Below are 12500 nucleotides of genomic sequence, written 5' to 3'. Positions count from 1 at the left end.
AAATGAATAATTTAGCCTAACCTATTTTTTTTTATTTCGGTTAAACTGATTCTGTGAGGTTATTTTGAGTTTCTCTAAATCAAAATAAATAAGTTCTGTTTTTTACTCAATGGAAATGTTCTACTTTATCTAACCTGAAAAAAATGACTTGATATAATCCATTTTTTAATCTTTGAGCAATTTACTTTTTAAAGTTGTCTCAGATAAAAATGTCAGGTTCACAATCTAATTAACTGAATTAAGCTTTAGAATTATATATTGATGTACACAGACTCAGAACACATTTCTTCATGTAAACAATATTTATTGTTCCATGAACATATCCACATCCAAATTTACAAACTTGACATCTTTAAGATGTATAAACATCAAAACTGTTTCCCAATACCAATACACTTAAGTGAGGGAAAAAAAAAACATTAATTGACACTAACTTAAAGCTGGCTGTTCAGTCTGAAAACTTTTTTCATCCATCACTATCTTGATGTCTGTTGGTGGACTGAGAAGATCCTCTCTCCCAGTGAAAAAGATCGCCATGGTTTCAATCTGCGGAGCATCACTGTCCAGACCGTTCTGCAGACATAAAAAAAATTAACATATGACAACTGGCGCGTTGCTCTAAAAGGTATAATTTTGTTTTAGTTAAATAAATAAGCCTCAATGTGTATGCTCACTTTGCTTTATCAATGTTTCGGGATTAGATACATATGCCTGTGACCCCATAACATATTTTTGACTGTTAACGTTAAGCAAAAGTTGTATTCAAAGCAAAGAAAATTTAAAACAGAAATGTCAAATGCAAACTAAATGTTGTATTCATTTTTTTTTGGCAAAGTTGTGCACAAAGTCTTAGTATTTGTGCACAACTTTATCTTTATGAATATGTTTCTTGTTGGCAGTCATCTTAACCCATACAGTGCCATGTTCCATTTCCTACATCATAAAAGAGTGTCATAGTTGAGAGGTGGATAACCTTACCTGGTGTTCTTTAATGAGGTGCTCAAAAGATTCACCCTAATAGATCATCAGAGATTTTAGGATGGCTTCTCCTCTGATGGTAATGTCAACAATCTGAAAAGAAAGCTTGTCATTAGTTAAAAGTTCACCTAACCACACAACTACTCTATGGACCACTCATGTCATACAGACCCTTAATCCAGAACTTCTAAGATGTTGGTGGTCTGCTCTTTCACACGCCCTCCAGTGCTCCTGATGACCTCTAGAAGTTTGGTGGAGTGTTTGTCCAACTGTGCAAAAAACTTTGCCTCCAAAATAATTGTTGTAACTCTCAAGAAGTCTGCATTTATCTGAAAATGAAATCAGAGAACATGGATGATGATGGTCCAGTTTGTAATGTTTTAGGAGTTCAGATCGTCTTGAATAAGTATGGGCACAGTCTTTACATTTCCACGTCGATGAGTAACTGCGGAAAACAAACAGGTGTTTCAGGGTGTAGGGAGAGCAATGTTATGATTGGGCCTTCATCACAATTGCATAGGTTGTACAAAACAAAACAAAACTTACCAAAAGTTAGTCAAAGGCTTCCAGACAGGATGCAGAGCAGAAACCGAAGAGTGTCTTTATGAAAAAATAAATAAAAATAGTCATTACAGATGATTACGGACAGTGAAAATCTCAATGATCATACACGATAATGACAGCCACACAGTTTGGAGTCATTCTCTCTGATTATTTTTATTTTTTGAATGTTGACAACAGGGAAAAACTGGGAAGTGTCACAAGCTCCTGCAGCCGCTTTTGACATTAAAAATGTGTCTGTGTTGAGTGTTAAGGATCCTGCTGCCGTATCCCATAAACTCTTTTTTTGTTCAATCATTATAAAAAATTTAATAGGTTTATTATTATTAACCTCCGACGACATACTCTGTCAAGTGACGTGATATTCACGCATGCGTGAACGGTCGGTTCGGGGAGAGCAGTTGTCCCTGTTAAATTCAATAAAATATCCGGTGTAACATAACGTAACACGGCGCATAGGTGTTTTCCTGTAGTAAATAACATTCGACAGCAAATACACCACAAACAGCGTTTGATAGCAGTGTTGCATCGATTTGTACTCCCTATTAAAGTAAATTCACCAGTCGCAAAATACGGCATGAGAGCCTCACTGTTAGTGCTAAATGTTAGCTTAACTGCACTAGCTTAACTGCACAGCTGAGAGTTGAATTTGCAGCAGAAAGTGTAAAAGCTTAAAATTCTTGGGGAAAACTCAAACCAATGCAAGCTTCGAAAACTGCCGACTGTATTTAAATTAGTGCTTTTGTCTTATTAGAGGTAAGAACTTACCTTTAAGCTGCTGCTGTCGGTCTCCGGGCGGCGGTTAGTTCCTCTTTTCCAAACAAACTTACTGCTGCTGGGGGTTGGGGACCGACTAACGTCGTCTGAAAATTGTGTCCAGGCAGTGAAGGAAATCCTCGTTTAAATGTACAAGGAGAAAACGACTGAACTAATTAATATACAATGATTTTTGTTGATGTTGTTTTACCTTACTTGTCGAGTTGTCGCTCTGAGAAGCAGTTCAGATTATGGCAGAAATACGGCCCGCCAAATTTGCATTTCATTTAGTGCGCATGCGCACATCAAACTCAACCTAATAATTGTGCTTTCACAAAACGAAAAAATTTTACTTTGGTACCCTGTTATCATTTACTTTAAAGTAAAGTAAAAAAAAACAAAGACACATTGCATAACTTATAAAAAGAGTTCAAGAGAGTAAATTAAAATTTTTATATTAATGCAATGAGTAGAAACACATCAAACTGATGACAGCAATGGTTTACTTTTTTCAGTGTAGTGACAGTGACTGTAAACCCGAATAAGTTACCCCTACTTAAAAAAATTTAGGCAATCATTTGCCACAATTATTTTAAGTTAATAAACTTAAAAGTCAGAGTTTTCCATAACTTAAAAGATTTAATTGTGTGCTACTTGTATTTTTTGATAACAGTTAAATTAGAAGTGTTAATTTTTTGGAAATCAAAAATTTACAGTAAATATGACTTACATTGTCTTGTTAAGACAACTTAATTGTCATCAGTCACTATGACTCACTAATTTCGAGTTTTCAAGCAACAGTAATAAGTTTGCATAACTTAAAAAAAATAATTACACAACACCACAATTTTATTTGAACAGGACTTAATTTTATTAGCTACCGTCAAGTACAGGGGTAATTAATTTTTTTGAGTTAGGAAACTCAAAACCACAAAATTCAAGACTTAAATTTTGTAAGGCAAATGATTGCCTAAAAGAAATGAGTAACAGGAACTTAAATACAGCACAATGTTATAAAGATCTGTCTAACTTATTGGCTCACTCCCTTCTGTACAATGGTAAAAACAAAAAAAATCATACACTTTGATAAATTCTAAATCAATAAAAGATCAAATAAATGTTTTTATGTATATTGAAATTGTAATATAAGAAAAAAAATACTTTACCAACTTCATTTTTTTTGTATAGCGACATTTTAAAGATTAAACCCTCCAGCTTCCCTGAATTTAGTATCAATACTAGTTACTGGCTACTTTCTATGCTTCTCACACATCAGGTGATCAGAAAAATAAAGAATCCAAAATAATGAAGAAATTACACCAATAATGTAACTGAGAACTTTTCTTCAACATAACTGTTTTGCATTCGCCACATTCAAATGGCACCAAAACCCACAATTGTGTAACGAAAATATATTAAAAGAAACCTAAAATCAAGCCAAACATCTGCTTTACTTTTGCATTAAAATGCAGTGTGATGCAAAATTATTTTCTTATTTCAACTTAGTTTTACACATGTACCATCAAGTCATTTTTAAGGGTCTGCAACCTGGGTGGTAGTTTACCAGCTTCTAGACCAAGTAAAATCTTTTGAGCGAATTTCAAACGTGTTGGTCAGTGGTTTGGGATATTTGAGGTGCATTGCATAGATGAGTCCAAACATTACCATGAAGGCATCACTGAATATAGGGAGGCTGACCACTTCATCACTTTCCATCACAGAGATTTTGACAGGCTCGTAGTGCACTGGACTTGAGTCATGGTCATTGATGACAGTAAGAAGCCCCACTGCGACACCATCAAGCTCCGGCTCATCAAACTCGACCTGAATTAATTTAAAAAAGAAAAAGAGAAGCCAATCATAATCGAATAAACAGAAAATACAGTATATCCTAATTTAAGAGAATCCTGTAAAAATCCAATACCTCTACAGTGATTATCAGAAAACACCTGCTCTACACACAAATCAATCAATTTACCACAGAATCTAAATGCAGTGAAACAGACATATTAAGCTGATAAACTATGTTACGACCCCTGGTTGTGTCCGCTTGTTTTGTGCGGGTATGTGTATGTCTGAGTTGTAGCTCCTGCAGAAGTCCTTCTCCTGTACAGCTGCTGACTCCACCCCCCACCCCACTGCAGAGCTGACTGAGGCTGCTTCCAATCACCTGGCTGGGAGGGAAGCTTTAAAAGCTCCCAGAATCCTCTGCTACAAAGGCGGCTGAATACCTGAGAGGAGATTGTTTCTTCCGCCTGCCCCTGCTGTCTGCCTGGCATTAGCTGGTGAACGCCTCTGGTTTCCCTTTTAGTTTTTTTGTTACATTTACTCTTGTGGACTTCGTTTGTGTTTTGATTGATTTTGTGTTTTTTCATTTCTGTCATGGTTGTCCTGCTATAAAGCCTGAGAGCTTAAGTTATATCATCATCTATTCCACCTGTGGTGTTTTGTTGGTTAGTTTCCTTTAATTTTTATGTTACCCAAATAAACAGCTGTGGCCAAACTTTAACCCCCTCCGGTTATCATAGTTTTCTTTGGGTTACATATTCTCTCCTTCCTCCCTGAAGAGGGATGAAACACACTAATATGGTTCAAGTTTGTCTTACTGAAGATCTTATCACAAGAAACAATATGCCAATTCAGTTAATTTGTAGTGACACCAAAGAAAGCAGACCATTTATGGAAACTATAGATAGACTAGCATTATAGATAGTATTTTGATCAACCATTTCCATAATAAACAGTGGTATCCATTTGTTAAAGAAACTCACTGTGCAAGTTTTAAAAACTCCAGAGACATCCTCGTGCAGATAAACAGGCAGGGCGTGAAGACCAGTAGTGTGCTTGGTGTGAATGTCATGGATTTCCTATTTACATTAAAAAACAAAAAGGTACAGATGCAGAAGTCAATCCATAGATGATTTAAAAAAGAAAAAAAAAACACTTCACAAGTTCTCTTGTATGGAGTCCTATACTGTTCATAATTAAATAAATAAATATTCAATTAAATAAATAAATATGGCATCATGCAAATACACAATCAACCAATAAATCTCTCATAAATATATAAAAAGATCATGAAATTGTGAAAAACCTGCACACAGATTTTAAATTAGCCATTATATTATTCAATATATTTCATGTTGCTTTAAAAACCTTTTCATTATTTTAAAACAGCATTTTAAAATATTAATTTTTAATCATGTGGAATATTATTATAATTCTACTTCTTTTTTCAGAACCTTGGATTTCAAAATCAATATTTTCCAAAGTAGCTTTGTTTTTATTTCATGTTGCTGTTTTTCATAATGGCTTATTTATTTCATGAAGAGCTTTTTCAGGAGAATGGGTATATCTGTCAATCAGTGGAAGTGGGCGGGATCTAAACGCTCATTGGCTCATCCATGGAAATCGACTCTTATTCCTCGATACCCGCTCAGCGGTGTGCCAGTCAGAGAGAGGACAAATTTCGGCGATATCTGCGCGGCTTTGCTGACATTTGATACAAACTATCTGTCTGCAGCAAAATGTGCGAACATGGACGACTCTGTTTTTGTAGTTTGAGGGTTTGTGTGGACCAAAGGAGCTCCGGTTGTTCACGTGTCCAAGTTCCCCGTGAAACACTCCTGACTGTCACGTCATTCACTCAGCTCTCCTTTGCTCTGCAGGTAACAGCTCTATGGCAAGCCATGCCATACCAGCTCTGCTGTCTGAGCTCACAGATCCAGTCTGACGTCGTCGTGCCTTATGTCGGCTCGCAGGAGGCGAGCTGGCGGACCGACAGAGAATCAGACCAGGCAGCAGCGGATAGCGTAACAAGCCTGCTCGGGCCTCCTGAACCTTATGATATTTTTTCTATTTTCATTGAGACAATGATTATAAATCAGGTCCTCTGTTTTTTTCCCCTCTCGGGAAAAAGGTTGAACTTTTCCTGCGAAAGTTTCTCTTTCTGGTTGTAAAACGCAGCGGAGATCCGGGGTTTGATTTGGGATCACTTCCCCGTTCAGATGCTTCCAGAGCGGGTTATTAAAAGATTCAGTCTCTATACTTTGGATATACTTTTTTATTATTACTTTTCTGGCGAACTGAACAACAGACCCTTAACTTGCGCTCACACACACACACACAACGCTGGGCTCTCTGATTTACACGTAATTTTGACGTAGTTTGACTGCAGGAGCTGAAGCAGAGCCTCTCTGGGATGATCTCATGAACTCAAACATGGAAACATTGTTATCATGTGGAACTATTCAAAATAAATAAACCTGATCTCTTAACATTCTCCATGTGCATTGATTGTGCATCCATGCATTTTAAGTGAGATAAACACAGGTACAGCTCCAAGTGGCTATCAGGCTAAAGCGTTGGCTGCTAGCTCCTCCCACACGCGGCATGGTGTGTTTAATGAACTCAAGTTCATAGAAGTTTTGTGGAACTCCAACGACCACTCAGCCTAACTTAGACCACTACTAGATGTTCACGAGAAGATGAAAATTGCAGAACCGACCACAAAATCCCCTGAATTATGCACACTCGCCCAAAGCCACTTTTATCCGCAAATTTAGAACCAAAACTGCCCAATTTCGTGTAACACTGTGGATGTGTTGAGGTGCACACTCCCCCTAGTGTTGAGGAGTGGGCATCGCGCCGTCACGTTCGCTGAAACATCTTCGACCGATGTAGTCAGGGTGCTGCTGCTCATGTCTGAGTAAAGAAGTAGCCAATCACAAAAGTGTCTCCGCCTTGTCTGGTTTGATTGACAGATAGACCCATTCTCCTGAAAAAGCTCTTCATGAAATAAATACGCCATTGTGAAAAACAGCAACATGAAATAAAAACAAAGGTACTTTGGAAAATATTGATTTTGAAATCCAAGGTTCTGAAAAAAGAAGTAGAATTATAATAATATTCCACATGAATAAAATGAATATTTTAAAATGCTGTTTTAAAATAATGAACAGGTTTTTAAAGCAAAATGAAATATATTGAATAATATAATGGCTAATTTAAAATCAGTGTGCAGGTTTTTCACAATTTCATGATCTTTTTATATATTTATGAGAGATTTATTGGTTGATTGTGTATTTGCATGATGCCATATTTATTTATTGAATTAAATATTTATTTATTTAATTATGAACAGTATAGGACTCCATACTCTTGTTGTCGCTTTGATCAGTGTGACAAAATGCGCTCGTTTTTTTTCTTTTTCCCAACTTTATTGAAACAAAATACGCTCGTAAATGCACACTGTGCCAGGCTCAGATGCAGTGATGTTGACCAATCGTTGAAGAGTGGCTTAACGTCATTATCTGGGTTGCCAGATTGGTTCAGGTGATCATTAAAGTGCAGGCAACTTTCTTTTGCACAACATTCAGAGCGCACGTTGGTACGGACATGCTATGAAATGTACGACGGAGTTTTAAAAAAAAATTAAATTCTGGCCAACGTGACGAGATTAAAGTCGTCATGTCGACTTTAATCTCGTCATGTTGGCCATAATTTTTTTTCCTCACCGTGGCCCTAAAACTCCGTCGTAGAACACCAATGCAGACGTAAACAGTTTTACATACGCCCCCTCCTCCCAGTGGCGGTTCTACCCTGAATTACTTCCCGGGCGAGACCCTCCCCAGGCGCCCCCCCCCCCATAGTCACAACAGAACTTTGTTTGTCTTTGTCAACTGAAATGTTTTATTGTCATTGAAATTAAGAAGTGGATACAAAAGATGTCAGAATTCTGAACAGCATTATAAAAGTTATCAGAACACAAAAAATAAAAGACCATAAGCATGGCAAAAATACAGTTAGCTAAGAAAATATTGAATCAAACTCAATATTAAATAAATAATATAAAATAAATATTTTAAAAACATTTATGAATTGGAAATTTAAATTGTCATGTTCTATATCGATCTCTACTTCAGAGAAGAAAAATTAGCTCATGTTTTCCGTCTTCAATCCTTTGATTGGCACATTTTTAGTTATGACCTGTTACATTATGTTTGGTCCCCATAGAGTTGCAGTAAATGGTAAATATTCATTTTTAAAACTACCTATAGATTTATGGAAATTCTATTGGCTAAAAATATAACCCCACATTTGTAAAACAAATAAAAAATAAACTTCATATGCAGGCTCAAAATTAACCCCTAAATCCCCAGTTAAATGTCAAAAAAACATTGGGAAAACGTTTAGGCTGCCACAAATGATTATTAATTAATGACCAATCTCAAATTATTTGCCCCATTAGCATCTTATGGCAGCAGCAGCATGCTGTGTAACCATCACAGCTTTTTTAACATTATGAACTAGTATACAACAGCAAAACACAACAAAACCTTTGTGTTACAGCAGAGCAGACAGACACATGAATCATAACTAATGTTACAAGTTAAGGCAGAGCAAATTTTTAAGAATAAAATCTAAAAAAAATAAAAAATGACGCTATTTGCAACATTTGGGCCTACTTCAGTGTTGGTCATCGACCAAAATAAAGTTTTCATCGGCAACGTTGTTGTAGGGCAGGTAGCATTAGAATTTGGAAAAAACATGCATCAAGCTGTGAGGACTTACCCTTTTCTTTATCTCTTTTCTCCTCTTCTTCTTTTCTTTTCTTTCTAAATTGGGCACCAGATGGCTTTGACCTTTTCTTCTCCATATTTTAGATGTTTTTGGCGTTTGTTTGGCATAAATGTCCTCACGTCACGAAGAAGGCATCAAGTCCGTCGACTGAACCAACTGTCACCTTAGTGACAGCATTGTTTTGTGTTGCCATTTTTTTTATTTGGGCATTTCACACAAAATTAACCCAAAAAGCAGAATATATTTTTTATACCTTTATTAAAATGTATGTTATAGAATGTCACCTTATGACTGACTTATAAAGAGGTTTTATAAAGTAGATTCAAACCCCCGCCCTTGTCCCCACCTAGCCACTTAATTTGGAAGCGTCCCAAAACTGATTCCCCGCAGCCCCCCCCTTCCTTCACACATTTCCAGCAGGAGCGCGTGCAGCTACAGCCAGGGGCGCTCATTCGCTACATGACGGCGCAGTCGCAGTTTTTACTTTTATTTTTTTCATCAAGCCCGCGACCGTCGCCTCCCCTGAAAGATGAGCCAGCCAGGTTTTGCGCATGCGCAAACGTGGCGGCGCTCCGTGCTCACCCCGCGCCCCCTCCCTTCTCCTTCTTCACACACATTGTGTCTACTTCTCAAAGACAGGAGAGCGCAGCTGCGGGGCGAGGGCGGCGGCGCGGCCAGGTTCAGGCTGTTACAAACTCTCAAACTGTGACATAAGTAAACCAATAATGGTGCATAAAATATTTTACAAGGGCTGAGCCGCCGGTGCCGCCCCCCTTCAGTTTTCCGCCCCAGGCCACCGCCCGGACGGCCCGTGCCTAGAACCGCTACTGCCTCCTCCAGATGAAATGTCCCATTATAACATATAACAATAAAGAGGATTGAAAATAGTCTGTTATATTAGCATTTGAACGTTGAAAATGCCAGAAAGTATGGGGCGCCGAATGTAAAAATTAACCTCATGAAATTTATGTCTCAGTTTCACCACATTTAGACATTTCCTTCCATATGTGCTGCATTTATATAACATAAATGACAATCTGGGACCACCAGATGCAGTAAGTTACAGGGACCACATGGGGGCACTCTCACATGGTTCCATGAGCCAGGGGGTTGAGTCAGGAAGTGCATCCGCTCTCCAACTGAAGCCCAATCACAAGAGTGAATTCTGGTGTGATTGATGGTGACAAACCCCTGAAGGAAGGCGCTGAGAGAAAACCCAGTAAACAGTAATCTGTTGAGTTTTGGCTCACTGGCTTGGTTTGGTCTCATTGGTTTTCTTTGTTGGTTGTGGCGTAAATGAGCAAAAGCTGAAGTGAAGCTGCCTTGCATTCATCTAACCACAGCTGAAAGCAGCTCTTGGAATCGTGGAAGTGAACACCTCAAAATCCTAACTTTCTTGACTCATTACAGGCTGGTCCACAAATACGATTGCTTGGATAAGAAGCTGTACCCTATGCTCACACACAAACACAAAGTCCTCACACAGAAGTGTGCCGTCTGCCATCTCTTTATTACCAGGTTTGGAAAAACAAACATTCCCAGTAATATTAGTCTTTTCTTAAACTAATAATTCCATCTTTTTGACACTTCTAGATGGTACACCACTAGTGACCAGTTTGCTCCCAGCGACCCGTGTCTCTTTTGTGACAAATGCTTCCGGATGCTGCATTACGATGCTGACGGCAACAAACTGGGAGAGTTTTCAGCTTATCCTTATGTGGATCGAGGTGCTTTAAACTAAAGCTTTTCTGTGCTGAAGCCTCAAGGAATTATGTTTGACTGTTGAGCAGTAAAATCTTCTTTATTTCTGAAGGAAATGTTTGTTTTTGTCTTCTAACAGGCTGTAAATTTGTTCTGAGTAACATTTTTCCAATAAAGTTATTTTGTTTCCAGACTTGTTTTTCTGTAACATTAATAATCAGCAAAAACGTCTTTGTTGGGGTCACCTTACAGATATATTTATATGAAAGTTTCAAATTGAGACTTGTTTCTATGAGATTCATTTGCTTTGTTAAAAAGTTCAAGTACAATGTGATTTTCTAGCATTTCATTTCTAATAAAGAAACAAAAAGGTTATCAAAAAAAGGAGGTATTAAAAAATGGAATATGAGCTGAAAGCTTTTTGCAATTGTTCTGAGCAGAAGAGCAACTCTGAATGCAAATCAATATTGTAAGTATTGTGAACATTAACATTTTTGGAACCAAGAACCTTTTTGTTGTTGGCAGAAGCAGCTGCCATGTCTGCTTCTGGAGTGGTTTCATTTTTTTCTTTAGCTCTAGCCCTTTATCCATCAGTTTAATCACTGACCTTCTGACAGCCACCTTCTCCAGGTCATCCTGTAATCAACGACAATTATGTCTGGTCTTAGAAAACACCCTGCCCTTTCATGTCCAGGTGTTTATAGCCAATCGGAATCTTTAATCACCTGATATAGAACGGTACATGTCTGCTTCTGGTGAGAAATGCACAAAATCTGTACTGTTGGCTTGACCCGTCAAATAGCTCAGAGCGAAGGCCACTTCGCTCTGTTGGGAAGGAAACTCACTCGGACAAAAGTCAAAGCGGAAATGACGAGGAGAGAGCAGCAGTTCCATCAAACGGCTCGGGGTGTCCCAGTCGAGTCAGTTGGGGCGGAGACAGGGGTGCCTGCACCAGTATGGAAAGGCGATCATGAAGCTGCTGCATACCAGACAGACAGCTGCGCCTGTCCTGCTTCAAGGCAGATCCCTCCTCAGGTGGAGGAAAAACCTCACTGAAGTTACTCCTTCCTGCTGGGTCTGAGATGGTCACAGTGTAATGTTTCGAGGGTATCTGGATGACCCAATTGCAGAAATGAAGAGGCAAGAGTAGTGAGGTGAATGTTTAAATTTATCATTTATGAACGAAATTATTAAAACATAGAACATCAACAAAACACCAAAAGAAAAAATACAACAAAATAAAAACAATCAAAGGGTCTTTTGATTTGATTCTTCTCCCTGAAATCACAAAAACAAAAATCACATCCTTAAATTATTTCAGCATTTAAATTTGTTATCACATAAATATTCCATTTTATTTTTCATCCATCCATCCATCCATCCATTTTCTATTCCGTTTTTCCCTTTTGGGGTCACGGGGCGCTGGAGCCTATCCCGCCCACTTGTGGGAGAAGGCGGGGGACACCCTGGACAGGTCGCCAGTCTGTCGCAGGGTAGAATGTCCACAATCACACACCCATTCACTCTCACACTCACAACACTCACACCTATGGACAATTTAGAGTTGCCAATTAACCTATGAAGCATGGTTTCTATTGTAAGTAAACTATATAACAGTTTGCTTCAAAGTCAATTTATATATATATCTTTAGAATTTTCACAAAAACCTTCATGACACTAAGAAGTCAGTATTCAACTTTAATGTGCATTATTCACAGCATATTTTTTATATTAAAACAGAATTAAAAGAATTAAAAAAACATTTAGTCCAATCTAATTGTCTGGCAGTTTTTATAAGATTTATGAAAGTAATCTTGCTACTAATTCCTTAAAAAAAACTTTGAATCCATTTGTTCCAAAAGAAAAGTTCCAGTTTAAATATATATGTATCATTTTTGATCAACATCCAATAATATTTCACT

General features: G+C 37.8%; 4 long non-coding RNA genes across 4 annotated transcripts in view; 1 reads left to right on the top strand and 3 right to left on the bottom strand.

Annotated features, from left to right (window-relative positions):
• The window catches only part of LOC144990254 (uncharacterized), an 11298-nt gene extending 2088 nt beyond the window's left edge, over positions 1-9210 (bottom strand). The window contains exons 1-3 of the long non-coding RNA XR_013654262.1: positions 8869-9210; positions 5067-5162; positions 3961-4119 (exon numbers count right to left, since the gene is read on the bottom strand). This is a non-coding gene — a long non-coding RNA (uncharacterized LOC144990254). The remainder of the gene's footprint in view (positions 1-3960; positions 4120-5066; positions 5163-8868) is intronic.
• On the bottom strand, positions 1171-2657 carry LOC144990435 (uncharacterized). Its single transcript, XR_013654427.1, has 3 exons — positions 2308-2657; positions 1525-1578; positions 1171-1307 (listed from the first exon to the last, which is right to left on the bottom strand). It is a non-coding gene; the product is annotated as an uncharacterized LOC144990435 (long non-coding RNA).
• Positions 9211-9717: 507 nt separating the features above from the next.
• Positions 9718-10767, top strand: LOC144990255 (uncharacterized). Its single transcript, XR_013654263.1, has 2 exons — positions 9718-10395; positions 10471-10767. It is a non-coding gene; the product is annotated as an uncharacterized LOC144990255 (long non-coding RNA).
• Positions 10768-11733: 966 nt separating this feature from the next.
• LOC144990460 (uncharacterized) overlaps positions 11734-12500 on the bottom strand; it is a 3101-nt gene continuing 2334 nt past the window's right edge. The window contains exon 3 of the long non-coding RNA XR_013654451.1: positions 11734-11856. This is a non-coding gene — a long non-coding RNA (uncharacterized LOC144990460). The remainder of the gene's footprint in view (positions 11857-12500) is intronic.

The sequence above is a fragment of the Oryzias latipes genome, assembly GCF_053564925.1.
Source record: "Oryzias latipes strain Hd-rR chromosome 1 unlocalized genomic scaffold, Olatipes_Hd-rR_3.1 chr1_Y".
Classification (NCBI taxonomy): Eukaryota; Metazoa; Chordata; class Actinopteri; order Beloniformes; family Adrianichthyidae; genus Oryzias; species Oryzias latipes.
This window is presented reverse-complemented; position numbering and strand designations above follow the sequence as displayed.